A 14,576-nucleotide genomic window follows, 5' to 3' on the forward strand; every position below is an offset into this window, starting at 1 on the left:
CCCCTAGATGAAGATGGCTAGGCAATTACCACCTGGATTGAGCCCCTAATTAGTTATCTAGTATCAAGTGGTGAGTCTTAGGACATACACGCGGGCAATGCTGAACAGACTCAGTAGGCTGTATTTATGTGTTTAAATATATGTATATTTACCTACTCATGTATATGTAATATCAGCAGTTAGAGAAGGGAAGGACATGAATTTTTGTGGTAGTAGAAAGCGGAGACATGGGAGGAGAAAGGAGAATAGGGGAGATTTTAAAAATATAATTAATTTTTAAGTTGATTATTTCCTAGATTTGAGCATTAGTAACATGCTGTAAGAATCTTTGTTCAAAATCCCTTCTGAATTAGTGATTTTACCCCATCCTAGCTTAAGCCATGAAGTGCACAGCTCAGCCCTACCTCTTCACATGATGGCACCTCTTCTCTTCTAACTCTTCTTCTTCTGACTTTACAGAGAGCAGCATGGTCCTTACTCTCAACCATCACAATACCTCAGGCTCTTGAGTGAGTGAGCTTGGATTTTTCATGCCTAAATGTAGTGTATTATCTTGTACTGAATTAATTTAAAGGAAATAGTACACATTTGAAATTCTAAAATGGGAAGGTAAGAGAACTAATGGTTTCTATTAAGATGGGTGGATTTCATGTGGAAGGAGTAGCTTACTTCTGAATAATCCAAATTTTTACAATCTGCTCATTTATCTTTCTACTGGCATGAGATGATTCATCGTAAATATTGTTTAAGGATATTCACAAGCTTCTCCCACAGAAAACAGAATATTCAAATAAAGATTTAAAAAGAGGTTATTGAAAAGAGTATTATTTGTAAAAGCTAATAAAAGAAAAACCATTAACAAAAACTAAATTTTTTCTGAAAGTTGTAAATATCCTGAAATGACTAAAAATTAATTGTAAGAAAAATAGCAAGAAACAAGATGTATTTATGATGTAATGTTAAATAAGAAATCATACTGCAAACATATTAATGTAAATAGATATGTATATATAACCAAAATTTTTACATTAAAAGAAAAATTATTATCAGAATCTCAAGATCATAGAATCCAAAGTCACGCATTCTTTTTATTGATTTTTTACACAGTTATGTTTTTCTTGTATTTCCATTTTTTTCAACAATGTAAGACATAGTTTTCATAATTACAGGAAAACTACAGTATAATAGAGATCTTTATAGTCTTCACAAATTTCAGTTTTCAATGTGGGAAACAATTCAACCAATAATTTAGTAGAACTCATGATGTAATATTAATATGGTATCCACTTTAAAATTCCCAGAGCAAAATAAAAATCGCACTTCTCAAAAGGTTTTGAGAAATAGCTTTAGCTACAGTGCTTTGTCACATAGCTTAGATAAAGTTCCTAAAGCTATTTCCTGGCAGTGTTGAAAAATCTCAACATTAAAAAGGGCAAAGGGGCATGTATTTTTATTCATAGTGTTCCGATTTTGTATCATAGAGATTAAAGCACTTGCCCAGAGCAATGCTGGAAGTTGCTCGTTGATAAGGAAAACTGTGGCCTCCTGGCTCACACTCTAATCTTCTCCCTGCATAAGGAACCGTGTTTTAAGCCTGTGCAATGCCTAGCTTCCTGTTCAGCATTTAGCCACAGACAAGGTTAAACTGTAAGCCTGGAACTTACCTTTAAATCTCAACATGGAAAATATCCGTCATTTTCAGGGACTTTAAAATTAAGCTTTACAGTTCCAGAGCCATATTGTAAGACACAAGTATTCTCTAAGACTACACCCACCAGGCTTCAAGTGGCCTAATTTAGTACAGAAATGCCAAGGTTTATAAAATGCCACTTAAGATCATGCAAGCCCTTGAAAGAGCAGTATCTGTGTCTGCTGGCATTATGCATTGCACAGAAGGTGAGATTTAACACTTGTTTGTTTAACTGTGGGTCTCTTCTGCATCTGCTTCCATCAGTTGCTGGATGAAGCCTCTCTTATGACCATTGAACTAGGCGTCAGTCTATGGGTACAGCAGAATGTGATTAGGAATCATTCCATTGACTCTTTTTTTTCCCAGTCATGTGTCTCTATCCTAGATTTCTGGGCTACCAAGCGTCTGGTTCCTGGTCCTCCAGAAGTGTCAGGTGTGGGCTCTGCCTTATGGTATTGGCCTCAGGTTGGACTAGTCATAGGTTGGCCACTCCCACAAGTTCTGCACCACCCTTCTCCTGACAATCTTGCAGGGAGGACAAATTATAGTTGCCTTGCACTAGTGAAATGTAAACTCCCTGGAGTCAACAAGGAAGGCCCTGGATAAGATTCCTAATATAGAGGGATACAGAGCCTGAAAACACCATCTTCTGGAACCAGGCAAGGCCTTTAATGATGATAGTGTCTGTCTTTAATCCCAGCCCTACAGAGGATTATAAAATGGAAGGAAACTGTTCTCAATACACAATCTCGTTTTGAGATTCCTGGAGGCAGGAACACTATTTCAGACTAAGGTTGAGGTAAGAGCCAGTGACTGTTTTGTTTTTTCAGATATTCAGGTTGAACCCCAGTTTCTCTCTCTCTCTCTCTCTCTCTCTCTCTCTCTCTCTCTCTCTCTCTCTCTCTCTCTCTCTCTTTCTCTCTCTCTCTCTCTCTTTCTCTCTCTCTGAGCTTTTATTAATCATGCTTCAGGTTACCCTCACTCAGTATTTTTTTTAATTCCATTCATTTGCCTGAAGATTTCATGATGTCATTTTTTAACAGCTGAGTGAGTAATCCATTGTGTAAATGTCTCACGGAACCCCACTGAAGAGGGTGAGGAAGCATTGTAAGAACCAGAGGGTGTGAGGAAAACTCGAAAACATGGTCCACACAATCCACTAAACAGGGCTCATAGGGGCTCACAGAGACTGTAGCAAAAATCGTGGACTCTGTGTGGGCCTGAGCTAAGTCTTCTGAGTATACTGCTATTATTGGCTAGATTATTGTTCTTAAGAGACTCCAGACAGAGGGGGTGGGCGTTATGTTGGACTCCTTTGCCTGCTCTTGCAACTCTTTTCCTCATATTGGTTGTCTCACCCAGTCTTGATATGAGGGTATGTGACTAGTCTTACTGTAATTTGTTATGCCATGTTTAGTTGATACCCCTGGGAGGCCTGATGTTTTCTGGGGGGGTGGGGCATGAGAAGAGTGAAGAAAGGGGAAACTGTGGTTGGGGTATAATATATCAAAAAATAAATGAATATAAATGATGTGGGAGTGACTTCTTTCTAATCTGTTGCTTTCATTGGTTAATTAATAAAGAAACTGCTTGGCCCTGATAGGACAGAAAATTAGATAGGCAGAGTAGACAGAACAGAATGCTGGGAGAAAGAAGCCTAGTCAATCGGTCGCCATGATTCTCCCACTCCAGACAGACGCAGGTTAAGATCTTCCCTGGTAAGCCAGCTCGTGGACTACACAGAGGCTGGAACTAATGAGCCAGGCAGTGTTTAAAAGAATACAGTGTCCGTGTAATTATTTTGGATAAAGCTAGCCGTGCGGGCGGCCGGGTGCCAGGAATGTAGCCCTGCCACTCCTTCAACATATAAAAATATATAAAAAATAAAATTTGGTGTTTGAAGAGTAAAAAGTGTATGCACAAAATCATCATTAATAATGATCCTTTTTAAAGACTGAGTCAAACTGATGAACAATTTCTCTTTCCTCAATTTTGATTTCCTAATTATTTGTTTTATAATTGCGGTGTGTGTGTGTGTATGTGTGTGTGTGTGTGTGTGTGTGTGTGTGTGTGTGTGTGTATTGGTTACTTCTGTTTTTTTACACCCATATATTTGCAGCAGTAAAGACAGATAGCTTCATCTCATAGTTCAGCACAGAACTATTTTCTTTTCAGGTATAATGGCACAATTTTAATACATGCCAATAATGACAAAATAATTTTAATACATTTTTCTAAGGCTAGCAGTAGCTTTCCATACGACATACCTATACACACATACATAAGCATTGTATCCATGTGCAATATTAGAAGCAGAATAATGAAAGCATGTGCCTACAAAGAGATATATAAACAGTGTAGGTTATTTTTTTAAATCATTTTGCTATATAATAAATTGTTCTTACATGTAGGTATCATGAAAACACTTGTACTGTGATATATGGTGGCTCCCTATTAAAGAGATTAGTATGTAAAGCAGGATATTTTGAGTGGGTTTTGTTTTTATTGTTTCCAAGAATGGAAAAGACAAAGAGTATTCAACATTCAAGACCCTAGAAACTTATTCTTCTAGAGAAAAAAAATCATCAAAAATTCCTTGGGTTATTCTCTTTCCTCTCATTGCTTATTGTGGTGCTGTTGAATGAACAAAGACAATGTAAATGTTGGTGATGCGATTCAGCTCAGATTTTTTGACAGGATGCAGACACAAACATTTCCCCTTTAAAAGACATGTAACAGGTTGGTGACTGAGAAGATAATTTGTTTTTTTGATTTGGTAATATGCTTTCCCTGTGTCTGAAAAACAAATGGTTTCATTGTATTTCCTGAATGTCTTTTCTTATAGTTTCTTCTCGGACAAATAACATCAATGATACCCCTGATCGCCCAAAATGGAACCAGTCCCGACTTCCCATCTCCAAAGCCTTTTCCTGACTGTTTGTTTCTCTCCAGCCTTTTTTTTAATGTACTTTGTTGATTTGCCTACACGTGTGTCCAATCTTTAAAGACAGCTGTACCTTACTGAATGTCACCATCAGTTTTTACTGATGTTATTTTTGTCAAAACATATTTGACAACACAATCCCAGAATCTACTATCGACATTACAGCTATAGTTTTTAATGCTATGTTATCTTCAAAAGACAAACTGGCACCCCACACCACTCTCAGTCTCTGTCTTCACTTTGCGAGATTCTACTCTTCATTGCTCAGACACAGAGGCTCACTAGCATTATGGTCACACTCATTCACGACTAGTTACCACCTTTCTCTGACTCCATTAGAATCAGCCCATGGCAGCTTTCAAACACAACTGAATGCACTCGTGCCAAGGTGATGACCATTTTGTTGATCTAAAAGAAAGGTTTTGCTTTGTCTTACAGAGAGAGTGGGTTTTGAGTAAGCGGAATAAATGGCATCAATGGGCATATGGAAGTGTTACTTTTAGGGATGCCAGGAAATCTATGGCAGCTTTCAGAAAAGTTGCTTTCTGAGCAGTCCTTCAGATGTGCTAACATAGATACAAGATTTTTTTTAGTTTAAATGTATTATGCAAAATAAGTATCATAATTAATGCAATAGAATTAATCAACATTTCATACATTAAACCATTAAATTAATTTGCAAAATAATTTTATTAAGACTATATAACATCCTGATTTAGATGATTGGAGAGAAACAATAGAAAGAAATTAAGACAGAATTTAACTATTTGCAAGCAAAGTAAAAAATTACATATTCAGTACAAATTTTTTAGAATATACAAAGGAGAAAATAAGTTATCTATAAATATATGTGTATATATATATACAATAAATGCACTATATATAGACAAAGAGAGAAATATGCATATAGAAATTTAATGTACTTAAATATATCATTAAGATATATTTTCTGTGCCTTTGAGCTGGAATTCTTCTCCTTCTTCTATCCCTATTATGCTTAGGGTCCATCTTTTCATAGTGTCCAAGATTTCCTGGGTGTTTTGTGTTAAGAATTTGTTGGATTTAACATTTTATTTTACTGATGAATCTATTTCCTCTATAATATCTTCAACACGGGATTCTTTCTTTTATCTCTTGTATTCTATTGGTTATGCTTGCATTTGTCATTCCTGTTTATTTACCCAGATTTTCCTTTTCCAGAATTCCCTTGGTTTGTGTTTTCTTTATTGTCTTTATTTAAATTTTCAAGTCTGGAACTGTTTGATTGTTTTTTCTTGGTTTTCTTGGTTTCTTAAAGAGATTTATTAATTTCTTCCAATTTTTTGTATTTTCCTTCATTTCTTTTAAGGGAATTTTTTATTTCCTCTTTAAAGGTCTCTATCATCCTCATAAAGTTACATTTAAAATCCATTTCTTTAATCCATTTGGACTTGAGGAGGGGGAGAGGAGTGGGGGGAAGGGGAGAGGGGTGGGAGGAGGGGGAGAAGAGTGGGAGGAGGGGGAGGGAAAGGGGAGGCTGGGAGGAGGTGGAAATTTGTTTTTTTTTTCTTTATTCTTTTATCAATAAAAAAAAATAATAAAAAAAAAGATAGATAGATGGAGAAATAAAGAAATAAAGAAATAAAGAAAGAAAGAAAGAAAGAAAGAAAGAAAGAAAGAAAGAAAGAAAGAGACAGATGATGGTTAGTATATTAGGGATTTCTAGAATCATAAAATTTATGGAATGACTCTCTATATAATATATATGGGAATTTTATTGGAATAACTTATAGGTTGCAGCCCAACAATGGCTACTTGTGAGTGGACAGTCCAAGAATCGAGTAGCTTCTCAATCCTGTGAGGCTGAGTGTCTCAGCTGGACTGCCAGGATCTCGAAGGAGGAATGGATGGGCTGAGGGAGGTGAAGAATACCCATTTCTTCTTCCATTGTCCTTATACAACATCCCAACAAAAGGTGTGACCCAGATTAAAGGTGTGCCTTCCAGTCTCAAGGTCTGGATTAAAGCTGTGTGTCATCCAGCCTCAAGATTCAGATGGAAGGAGAGAAAAGGGAGAAGGGGAGGATGGGGGGAACTAGGGGAAAAAGGAGGATTGGGATAAAGGAAGGTTGGATAGGGGAGCACAGAACCACAATCCTTAGTTAAGGGAGCCACCTTAGGGTTGACAAGAGACTTGAACCTAGAGTGGCTCCCAGGAGCCCAAGCCGAGGTCCCCAGTTAGTTCCTTGGGCAGCTGAGGATAGGGAACCTGAAATGACCCTAGCCTAGAGCAATACTGACGAATATCTTGCATATCATCATAGAACCTTCATCTGGTGATGGATGGAGATAGAGACAGACCCACACTGGAGCACTGGACTGAGCTCCCAAGGTCCCAATGAGGACCAGAAGGAGGGAGAACATGAGCAAAGAAGTCGGGACCACGAGGGGTGCACCCACCCACTGAGACAGTGGAGCTGATCTACTGGGAGCTCACCAAGGCCAGCTGGACTGTGACTGAAAAAGCATGGGTTAAAACTGGACTCTCTGAACATGGCGAACAATGAGGGCTGATGAGAAGCCAAGGACAATGGCACTGGGTTTTGATCCTACGCAATGTGCTGGCTTTGTGGGAGCCTAGCCAGTTTGGATGTTCACCTTCCTAGATATGGACGGAGGGAGGAGGACCTAGGACTTACCATAGGGCAGGGAACCCTGACTGCTCTTTGTACTGAAAGGGAGGGGGAGAGGAGTAGGAGGAGGGGGAGAAGGGTGGGAGGACGGGGAGAAGGGTGGGAGGAGGGGGAGGGAAATGGGAGGCTGGGAGGAGGTGGAAACTTGCTTTTTTTTTCTTCCTTTTCTCAATAAAAATAAAGTGCAAAAAAAAAATCCATTTCTTCTGCTTCTTCTGGGTTAGGATGCTCAAGTCTTCCTGTTGTATGACCACTGGGTTCTGGTGCTACCATGTTGCTTTTTGGGCTATTGAATGAATTCTTACATTGACACCTACCCATCTCTTCCTCCAGTTGATGCTGGAAGTGTGTTTGCCTCTCTGTCCGTTCCTTGCAGTTGCTGTCTGTGTCTTTGGGAATTGTTCTTGGTCTGCTCTGTACTGTTGCTGTCTGTGTCTTGGGGAGCCACTGAGGTCCCTCTTGGCGCACTCTCTTCGTCCTCTCTGTGCAGTCACAGCCTGTGCTTCAGCGTTCCTCTGTGTTTGCAGGGAATAGGAGGATTTAGGGGCAGAGTGGGATTTGTAGCTTGCAGGGCTCCATCGATGGGGTAGAGGTGTTGAAGCAGCCTACCTGTAGGAAGTTTACGTGATGGCTGACTTGAGAAGCTGAGGCAAATGGTGAGGGGCCTGGGATGTTAGCCTGTCCAGAGCTGTATGGGTGATAACTTGCCTCTTGGTCCTCTCTATCAAGTGAGTAAATTTTTATGCCATAAGTGATTAACAAAGAGGATTTTCCCCAGTCAAACTTCCAAATGAGAACTCATTCCAAAAAACACTTAAATTTTCAATCTTGTGAGACCCTAAACTACATTTTTTTACTTACAGAAATTTTGAAATATTAAGTGAATATTATTTTAAGACACTTCATTTACAGCAACTTTTTATTCAGCAATGGGAAAATAATATGTAGAGTGTAACTAGCTACTTTTTTACTGGAATAAAATGGTCATGACCAAGGCAACTTAGAAGAAAGCATTTAATTGGGCCTTCAGTTGCTGAAGATTAGAGTCCACGATGGGAGAATGAAGACCAGGTGACAGATGCAACTGAGATCTCAGACTCAAACAACAGCGTGAGATAAGGAGAATGGCATAAATTTTTTGAAGCCTAAAAGACCCCAGGTCCACACCTACTCCAACAAATACACGCCACCTAATCCTTCCTAAATAGTTCCATCAATTAGGCACTAAGTATTCAAACATAAGAGTCTATGAGGGTTATTCTCATTTAAACAACCACAGAGTAATTGCATAAAACTCTAAGCAAAAGTCCAATGCTCATTGTTGGATTGTGAAAAGGGAAAATATAAAAATTAAAGTATAATTCATAAAGAGATTTAAATAAGTCAAATAAAATGGAAGATCATGATGTAAAGCAGTAAGCAAATTAGTGAATGAGTAAATTAAGTTCATCCAGTGTAGGTAAAATAGCACAGGATACCTAAATGCACATACAGACCTGTCTTTTTTTTCTGTAGTATGGCATTGCAGACCAGATAAAATTGCAATATTTGAGGTTGCTAGCATTATCACATTTGTACCGCCAATTGGTTATGAAGACTCTTATCCTTGCAGAATGTTTAAGATTCCATAAGAACTCTGAGCTATCAGACCATGGACTTTCTATAAAAATAACATTTTTATATAATTAAGATTTTACATTAAGATTGTACATTTTACAAATTTTTCCAAATACACATACATACACACATATCTGTAAATTATTCTATTTATCAACTCTAATTTTTATGATAAATTAGCATAGAAAAATGACTTTCAGAGCAAGTAGGAAAAATACATCCTGAGATTAAGCTGTGACACCTTATGTCCATGCTATACTCAATAAAACATGTATCATATAGACTTTCATACACACAAAGATAAGCAAAACACAAGGAATATTCCTTAAGCAAAGACCAATAATGAATCATCAGTGGAGTTAGTGAGATGCACCATTCTTTAGTCATTAACTGGTTGGAAACTATTGTAATTTTTGTGGAATAATAATAGCTTCAAAAACCTGTAAGTTTAAATTTATAAACTTTATAAATCTCACCCTATTCCATAGTGGCCTCCTTTAAAAGATGGGTGAAAGTGTAGTGATACTGATTTTATTCTCTACCAATCATTACCTACACAGAGTTTCAGAATGCCATTACGACCCCAGGAACAGCAAGCGAGAACGAGTTTGATGCTGTGTACGTATCATTTGTGCAGCACTAGTGGTAACAATTTTAGATAACGCCCTACATCTATAGAGCAGGCATTTAATTTTTCAGCGCTGTGAAAACACCTCTGCTAGGAGTGCTGGAAAGGATGTGCTGTAACGGGCATCTTCTGGGAACAGCAGAGTGGAACCATGGGAGTCAGTGTCTAATCTGAAAAGAACAGTAAATGGCGGCTCCGTTCTGAGCACTGTTGCCCAAGTCAAAATGTGTTCCCTTGAAAATAATGAACACCCCTTTGGCAAATCCATTCCTGAGAGCCAGTAACATGCATTGTTATCTTCTCATCATGAAGGTTATAAGTGGCACAGTTATGGGAGTTTCTAGAAGCCTGGAAGAGATACCAGAGACAATCAGTGCACTCAAGCAAACCCATTCCCTAAGTTGCCAGTCCTCTGCCCTATGAGGACGTTGGCGCTAATAGTACAGCAAATGCTGTTGAATGGCAGTTATAGAAATAAACTTTCTCTTCAGTTTATTTATATTTTTAAAGGATTGTCATCTTACTTGCGGGGGGAGACATAATGCACTATTTTATAGATTTTAGTAATACGTGTGGTTTCAAACATATCCTAGGGCACTAGATCCTTACCGCCCATGATGATGAATTAGTTGTTACTACTAAGTAATAATAGGTGTATGATACAAGAAAAATTATCAATCAATCCAAAATGGATAAATCACTGGGGAATTTGTAGGGGAAATTAGGTACTTGGCATAAAATTCACATTGACTCTTTATCTAAATGCTGATCTCAGTAATTTTGAAAAGTTAAATGCAGAAATAAGTCCTGATCAAAGGTGTACACAAGCAAAGCCTCTAACAATAATTCTAAGTCTCCACTATGGCCACAGGTGTTTTAAAATAAAGAAATAAATACTGAGATAAGTGAAGCCATGTGCTACTGCTAGAGTTGTTAGGAAGCCAAAAATTTGTGAAGAATCACCACTGTGTAGAGCAGGTGCAGATTCCCAGCAGAGCAGGCTGAGTCCAGCATTGCTGAAGGCGGGTCCTCTCTAGCCAGCCAGGAACATCTCAGAGCTGATGCCCAGTCTTCAGCTTACACTCAGAACATCCCAGGAAAAGAAATTCGAAATAAGCACAGCAAAATAAACAGCACTGCTGACTGAGGCTTTCGCCTTCCTGCGGTGGCTACAGCTAAGCAGCAAAAATCTCAAGCGAAGTGAATGAACAAAAATGTTAAGAACTAGATATGGGCGGGTAAAAGTTGCAAAAAATTGTATTAGACTCCCAACTAAAACACTATATATACATACACACTGAGAGTTGTGCATGTGTTTGTGTGTGTGTGTGTGTGTGTGTGTGTGTGTGTGTGTGTGTGTGTGTGTTTAAATCATAATGGGTCTAACAATAAACCAATAAAAAATAATTTCAGTTGGCAAAAAAAAATAATTTTGGAGGATGAAATGAATTCCAAGAAATTCAAGTTCTAGACAGTTTGGACTATAAATATCTTTTTCCTTAATTCCATAGTGAAAAAATCCATAAATCAAATACAACTGTGGCTTTATGAAATTTTGGGTTTTCACGCTGTATAAAATACATGTGCATTCTTTCAGTAAACAAGGAAATCTTTGATGTGATCATCAAAACTATTTAGATTACTATTGTACTTCTCAGAAGACGGTCTGGAAACTCATGGTCAGAACTCTTTATTTTCTCCATCTCTGACTCCCAATATTAACTTGTTAATGTTTTGTTCCATTTCTCTGTCTTTCTGAGTACATTTTAATTTATCTCAATTTATATTTTCTTTTGCTTTGAAACAGTTTCATGTAATCCTTGCTGGCCTGGAACTTACTATATAGTCTGAAATGACTTTGAATTTCTTTTTTTTATTAGAAAAAATTTACTTTTCATGTTACATACCAACCCCAGTTACCCCTCTCTCCCCTTCTCTCACCCCACATCCACTCTTCAGAGTGGGTAAGGCCTTCCTTAAGGAGTCAACAAAGTCTGACATACTACTTTGAGGCAGGACTAAGTCCTTCACTCCAAATCAAAGCTGAGAAAACTTATTCTTCAGAATCTACCTAAAAAATCCTGACATAAAGGGTCTTTGCCAACAAGTCTAATGTCTGTGGTACTCTGAACCTGGGCTTTTGTGGATATTTAGCAAATACTCTACCGAGTGTACTTTATCCACAGTGTGGATTATTATTGTTGTTATTTTTATTGTTATTATTATTATTATTTTAGTAAAAATAGAGTCTTCTCTCATATATTACAATATAATATAATACATCCAAACCACAGTTTCCTCTCCCTCCACTCCTCCTAGCTTTCCCATTCCTCCTCTCTCCCCTAACACACTCCTGTTCCAATTTCCTTTTCAGGTAAGAGCAGGTCTCCAAGAGACAACACCCAGACAGGACAAAACAAGTTACAGTAACACAAGGCAAAGCCCTCATATGAATGATGGACAAGGAAATCCAATAGGAGGGGGAAAGTCTCAAGAGCAGGCAAAACAGTCAGAGACACACTTGTTCCCATTATCAGAGTCCCACAAAAAACAACAAGTGAATAGACATAAAATGACTTCATAACACTCCAAGGACTTGGCACAGACTCCTGCAGGCCCCACACTTTCTTCAGTTCCTGTGAGCCCACGTGAGCTCCGCTTAGTCCATCTGGTAGGCTGTGTTCTCCTGGCGTCCTCCACGCCCTCTGACTCCTACAGTCTTTCCTCCCACTGTTCCGCAGGGTCCCTGATCTCTGAGGTGAGGGACCCAGTAGAGACCTCCAATTTAGACTCTTTCTGCATAATCTGGCTGTGGCTCTCTGCACCTGCTCCCCTTTGCTACCAGGAGGAAGCTTCTCTGATGACAGCGGGAGCTCTGAAGGCACCAAGCTGAAAGTATAGCACATCATTAGAAATTATTTCATCGATTTTAGTTTTTATTTTATTTTTAATTTGTTTATTTATTTTTACCAGTTGTGTGTGATTCTATCCTGGGTTTCTGGCCATCCAGGCAGTATAAGGCATGGGCTCATGGGGTGGGCTTCAAGTTAAACCAAACATATATGTTTTAATTGATTTTTTTATCAAGAAAAACTCCCTTATTCATCCTGTGCTTTCCATTCTTGGTATTATTATTATTATTATTATTATTATTATTATTATTATTATTATTATGCAGTTCAGTACACTGTTCTCAGTATGACAGCATAATTGCCATATTCTCTTTGAATTCAAGGGATGAGAAATTAATATTTTTACATTTATCCTGATTCTTGGAAAAATGGAATGATTAGAAATTCCATTTCTACTAGCTGAAACCTTGGAAAGAAAATTACAAGAGAGATCACTCTTTAGGAAATATGAAATATGTGCTTGAAGTCATCTAAGAATAGTGATGCTTAACATTTACTGATTTTGTTGTCTGTTTGCTATCAGTGATTAGCTCTCAATAAACTATTGGGTTCCGATAGTCACCTGTCGGGTATTATCCATTTCAGCTTACAGGTGAGGGGTCTGTGGCAGAGGGAGTATATCTACTTCCCCAGGTCTTTTCAGCTCTAAGAGAAAAAGCAGGAGCTCAAAGATAGGCAACCTGGCTCCAGTCTCTGCAATTTTAACCAGACATCATGCTACCATATCACACCAACAACACTGATAGCATCAGCTCTAAGTTTCCTGAGCGGCTTTCAGTAATAAAAGAAAGTTACATCCTTCTTTATTACAGCACAAGAAAACAAATTGCTTATATGTTGATATCATCAGAAGAGTTTTGAGTCTTTACTCTCAGCAGATCTACTGTGGAACACTTGATAACTTTGCAGAATCCAATAACGCAGAGGGCAGAGGGGATATGAGATCCAGAATTGACGTAGGTGATCAGTGGAAAGTACAATAATAAGACATTTTATCACCTTGAATAATAAGGACTATATAGCAGCAAGATGTGAGGTGTGTGTGTGTGTGTGTGTGTGTGTGTGTGTGTGTGAGAGAGAGAGAGAGAGAGAGAGAGAGAGAGAGAGAGAGAGAGAGAAGAGAGAGAGAGAGAGAGAGTATATCTTGAAGGGCTGAATATCTGTCCTTCAATGCATTTCCTTCAGCATCCAGCTTCACATTCAGATCTGCAAAGATGCTCAAGGCAAAGAGTGCGTTTCAATTGATCAGTTTATTGCTGGGAAGTACGTTTTTTGTTCAGAGTACAAGTTTTCAGAATTAAGAGTGGGGAGGGGAGAAGTGCAGTGTTCAGAGAAATACCCATAAAGTCACCCAGCTGCACCACAAGATGCTTTTGGTTCTGCACCACACTATCAGGTACATGGGAGCAATCAGCAATCACATTGATATAAATGACATTCAGTGGTGGAAATAAATGTTTCCTTGTATTCTTGAAACAACATATGCCAAGCAGAAGATCTGTGTAGTGCACTCGGGGGCAGTGTTTGTGCAAATACACTGACTCCTGCTTGGACTAATAATTTGAACAAAGTTGGTGCGCTACACAAAGCTCCGACCTAAGTTTTCCTTACAGCTATTTCAGGTAGGTCGAGTTAGTCATTCTGTTCAAATGCCTGATGGTTGACCTTTAGTCACAGGGGGCTGGAAATAAAACCGTTTCTCAAACTCTGTGCAGCTTCTAGCACTGCAGTACCAGACTCAAAAATCTAATAATTTTTTATTAGAATGACAAACAAGCAAATGGGTTAGGAAAATATGAGCAAATGTATTAGACCAAGTTCCAGAGATATTTTAATGATCCTGTAATTGCTTTATAATTAATCCCCCTTGATCCAAGATCTAAAAATTTTCTATTTTATGATGATGAAAAATATGTGAGACATGGGGAGTAGATGACTCAAAATATCTCAAAATTAAAAAAAAAATAGCTGTCTTATTTCTGCAGTCATAGCATCATGCCACCATGTGAATGGCAGTTCAATTTACTTATTAGTTATACGTGAACAGTGTTTAATTTGAGATATAAATAGATTTTAATGTAGGAGACATAAAGCACAATTTTCCTCAAAGATTG

The sequence above is a fragment of the Microtus pennsylvanicus genome, chromosome 9 (assembly GCF_037038515.1).
Source record: "Microtus pennsylvanicus isolate mMicPen1 chromosome 9, mMicPen1.hap1, whole genome shotgun sequence".
NCBI lineage: Eukaryota > Metazoa > Chordata > Mammalia > Rodentia > Cricetidae > Microtus > Microtus pennsylvanicus.